The sequence below is a fragment of the Cornus florida genome, unplaced genomic scaffold (assembly GCF_030987335.1).
Source record: "Cornus florida cultivar Cherokee Brave unplaced genomic scaffold, ASM3098733v1 CherokeeBrave_3.0.0_Hap2_Chr01, whole genome shotgun sequence".
In the NCBI taxonomy this organism is placed as follows: Eukaryota; Viridiplantae; Streptophyta; class Magnoliopsida; order Cornales; family Cornaceae; genus Cornus; species Cornus florida.
Window position 1 is genome coordinate 52,351,305 of NW_026775571.1, and position 5,149 is coordinate 52,356,453.

The 5,149-nt window shown below is 32.3% G+C and overlaps 1 long non-coding RNA gene across 1 annotated transcript; it reads right to left on the minus strand.

Annotated features, from left to right (window-relative positions):
* Nucleotides 1-296: 296 nt before the first annotated feature.
* LOC132296658 (uncharacterized) lies at nt 297-676 on the minus strand. The gene is made up of 2 exons (XR_009478587.1): nt 611-676; nt 297-494 (listed from the first exon to the last, which is right to left on the minus strand). It is a non-coding gene; the product is annotated as an uncharacterized LOC132296658 (long non-coding RNA).
* Between the last annotated feature and the right edge of the window lie 4,473 nt (nt 677-5,149).

Here is a 5,149-nt window from a genome sequence, read left to right on the forward strand (position 1 = left end):
ATATATAAATTTTTTCAATAACCTATTTACAAGTTGTTTGCAATAACTCACCTCAATTTTATTATCATTATACATGTATAGTCCAACACAACATTAAAAATAAAAACATTTCTAGTCACATTTTACTATACTACATGAGAGTCAACATTTGTAAAAAAAAATTAGCAATAACCTATTTACAAGTTCTTTGCAATAACCTGCTTCAATTTTATTATCCTGTTACCTGTATAGTCCAACACAACATTAAAATAAACACAAACCCAACTGAAAGCATAATTGAAATAGAGTGTATACCATTTACAAGTCTTTAAATATTCAACCAACAAATTAAACAAGTTTAAGTTGTACATAAAATGTTTGGAACAAAGCATTAACAATACATAGTTGTCAGTAAAAATTGATAAGAAGTTCATAAAGTGGATGACAATGGCAACGACACATCATCTTCATAACAACACATGTGGCCTTTAAGAGAGCATCAACACACTTCATATCTGCAATAATAGCATTTAAGTTGAATTATATATCTGCAAAAATGATTTATATTACATATATATATTACAAGCTTACAATAGCAACAAATATATGGCATATAAAAGAAAAAATATACCATCACTTTCAGAAGGATCAAAAGTGCTAAAGAGAATTCCAAATTCAATCAGCAATAGTATTACGCAACTGATCCATTTCTCGAAGCTGAGCCAAAGGCACATGCTCAACAATCTCATCATCTTCACCATCACTTTGAGGAGGATCGTTACTATCAAATAAATCATCAGGCTGATGCTGATTTCTGATGAAATTGTGTAATGTGCAACAAGCCATTACAATCAATACTTGTGTTGAAAACTTATAAGGAGGCATTGCCCTCAAAATAGCGAATCTCATCTTCAACAAATAACCAGGCTTGTTGGCATATCCTGAGTCCACCAAATAATACTTAACTGCCATGTTTAAAATACATAAAGATATATACAGTAAGATAAACTAACCATATATTAAGTGAATTTGTAAGATAATATTACCTGCTGGTGGAGCTGGAAAGTTCATTGCCTCATTCTCAATACACTCCTTTAGGATTCTCGAATCATTAGCGGAGCCTTCCCACCCAGCTAGCACATATGTGAACCTCATGTCAAAGTCACATACAGCCATTACATTTTGTGTGGTATAACCATTTCTACCACGAAATGGAAGTTGTGTACTTGCTGGCAGAGTTGCAGGAATGTGGGTTCCATCTATAGCTCCCACGCAATTCTTGAAGTAAGGGAAAAACCTAGAAGACTCTCTAATCTTATTCGGAATCACAGAAAAATTAGGAGGGGCAATGATATGGGCCCAACTGACATACTACATGTAACACAGCATGGAAGTGTTTGGAAATGGTTTCAGTGGAGTGTTGAAATCTCTCAGCTACAACACGATTCCTTTGATTATGAGATAAAGTGAGCAAAAAGATTGCCACTTGTTCATAAACAGTTAAAAATTTAGAATCTTTCAGCCCTATACCTTTCAGGGTATTACACAATATTCTAAAAACTTCAGGGTACATTCTAAAATTTTCATAACATCTTTCTCTATGGCCGTTTAAAATCTCCATAACATACGTTTTTCCTTGTAAAATGGAATCCCTACAACGCCTCTTTTGATAGAAGTTCTGCTCTTCTAAAAGAGTAGCAAATATTAAGACACTCTCATTGTCCTCCTCATCGTCATAAAATTGAATTATTCTTCTTATATGGTTCCACATATCCATTGCCCTATTTAAAGATTTAATAGAAGCAAAGCATTTAAGTTAATAAGCAAAATAATTAAATAATAAACAAAATATTTAAATAATAAACAAAGCATTTGAGTTAATAAGCTTAACATTTAAGTAATAAATAAAATATTTAAGTTAATAAGCAAAACATTTAACTTAATAAGAAAAACATTTAAATAATAGCAGTACAGTCATCCAAGAAATAGAAGTATTTAGTTATTACAGTCATCCAAATGTGAGATAGTAATAAGTTAAACAAACAACAAAACACAATCATCCATAAAGAAAGACTTAAACATTTAGTGCCCAACCAATTCTTATCTCCTCAGGAGAATTGAGAAAATTTTTTTGCCACTTCTCAGAATCATGTAACAACTTCGATACCTTAGCAAATTGGACCATCTCAATTCCAGGTATTTTTTGTAAAAGGAGCATGCAGGCTTCAAACATTTCATCATCTTTATCCTTTTTAGAGGGAGAGAGAACTTCATCATCTCCTTTCTCACATGAAGATACACGAGTAGAAGTAGAAGATGCTTTAATTGCTTTCTCTATTGCAGCTTCCATTCTCTCAGTTCTCCTTGCAGAATTCTCATCCATGCCTGACAAGAGTGCAGCCATACTGGGAGATAAATTATCTCTTTTGGCTTTCTTACTTTTACGTAAAGGTGGAGGACTGACATGACAACCCTCTTCCTCATCATCGTCATCATTGGGAGTGGGCAAAATGATTGTGGGGGGTACTGTAGTGGAGGGGTGGGCATGCATTCCTGTTGTATATATGTCCCCAAATATAGTCGATATCTTGTCAAAATGCTTATATCCATGTCTACGAAACTTATTTGTACCCTTAATAACCTACAAAATTTTGTTACAATATTAACCTCATAACAAATAATATACGATATTTTATTATTTATTTAGGATTAATAATTAAATTACTAACCTTGCTCAACCTGCCCCATCTCTCTTCCTCAACTATAACCATGCCCGTCTCATGGTTATATCCCACGCCAGTCTCCGATAACAATTTCTTAAACTCGATATAAATTGTCCTCAATTGGTTAAACTTATTCCGAAGTTGGGTTTTGTCAAATTTTATCCCTGTTTGAACCTTCATTTCTTTTACCATAGTAGTCCAACCTTTTGGATTAAATATTGTGTCAGTACGATTGCCAGCCCTAACTTGTTCCTCCATAATATTACAGAATTTTTCAGTAAATGAGTCATTCCATAACACTTTTCCATCTTTCGTAACTTCAGCCACCCATTCTTCTTCAATTGTCAGATATTCACCACATTGTTCCACATTCTCAACATTGATATCCATCTAACAGATTAATAACAACACTATTATTAATAACAACAAAAATAATATATATTACTTCAATAACTCATGCTATTATTCAATAACTTATACTATTACTTCAATAACTCAAAGTCCTATAAGTTGTTCCATTATTCAATGAATGATTTATATCTGTCTTATTTCAGGTTAGTTTTACATCAATATATATTATTTTGGTCTGATTTATAATCCTTAAAATGTTTAGAATATTCATGATAGTTAAAGTTTACAACTATTGATCCTCGTAAACATAAGAAAAATCAACAGAACCTATAGATACCTATGTATTATTACTTTTCTAGGGAATTAATTTATAAGAATTCATAATTCTCTGATTTGTGATACAATCTTACCTTAGGACTTAGGAGCATGGGCTCATTTTTCCATTATATGCTCAAGGATTGTGAAATACTTTTAATCTTACAATCTTACCTAAATATAGTCAGTAATCTATATAAAAAATCTTTTATATCTTGTTTTATATTAAAGGGCATACTATGACTTACTTTTCAAATATAAAAATAATTAAAATTTATATAAAAATTTTCATAATTTTATTTTCATACTACTGGTTAGATTTCAAATCCTGCAAGTTAAACTTCAGTTGTCCACCCTTGCTTAGGAGGTGATTCCTAAGAATTTATAGGTGGGATTCCATTCTTCTTCTTCTTGATAGGCGGCGCCCTTGTTTTGCTCTAAAACCCTACTCTACCAAGCACAAATCAACTGTAAGCAACTAACTCTGTGCAGTTCTTGCAACCAACCACTTTATAAAAGTGATAACTTATAACTAAGCCAAATCCAACCCTTTCCATATACAAATCTTACACCCTATATTCTGCTCTCCCAAACCCTTCTTTACACAAGCTTTCAACATCCTTACTAAATGATCCTACTTTTTTGTTCAAGTTCCTAAATTATACAAAGCACGATAACATTGACTTGCAAATTGAACTCAGAAATTTAAAGCATAAAGTGATTTCTGTGAAGGGAACTTTTGGTTCAGTGACAGTGTATAAATCAGATTGAAGATCCAATCACTTATTATTATTATTGTTATTATTATTATTATTTTTGGTAAATCAAACATCTCATGTCATTTTGTAATTGTGGCTCGAATTTTATGTTATGACAAATTTCGATAAATTACAAACACAATCAAGAATCGACAGAAAATATAGAATCATGGATTACACAACATACAAAAATTTCTGAAAAAAACTTTAGATGCTATATTCCAGTCTCTAAAAGCTTCTTTTGACGTTTTCCCTAATCAATGCCAGGGGAGTGGATTTGAACAAGAGATGAATGAAGTTTCAACCCAACAATTCAAAAACTGAAATATTCAAACAAAAAAAGTTCAAACATGTTGAGATCGTCGAAAATAGCAGCAAAGGAAAGCAGATCTCGGCCGAAAATAGCAGTCCTTTGATGTCGCCAAGAATCGCCAAGGACGCCAGACCAAAAACGCAGCAAACCAAACCCTAGAATTGTTTCAAGTTTTCTTTTTATACTTCCTTCGATTTGCTTCCTCCGCCACAGTTAAATGAGGATTTGCTTCTTCCGCTACAGTGTAAATACAACCGGAAGCAACAAAAAACACCAAAATGGTGTTTCATCTTTTGAGCCAAAAATTGATTCTGTTTTGCAACTGTTCAAAATGCAACAAGCCCAACCAAACATGTTTTGGGTTTCAAATGGGCTATTGTATCAGGCCAAAAACAAAACAAAACACTTGCCAAACAGGGCCTAAAAGAAACAAAACTAAATTTCAAGACCATGTAACATTAGGGGTGACAATTCGTGTTCGTAGGTCGTAATAGTGTCTTGTCGATGTAAGGATATTCTACTAAATAGGTAAACCTAAACCCGACCCAATTTAAATCGTGTTAGGAATTCTAAACACTTACTCAGCCTGTTTATTAACCCGTTTAATGATTTGTTTATTAAAATAAGAAATTTAATATTCAATCAAATAATAAATACTAAAATTTTTTTTTCACAATTAACCCAAATATTCAGAATAAGAAGAACAATCA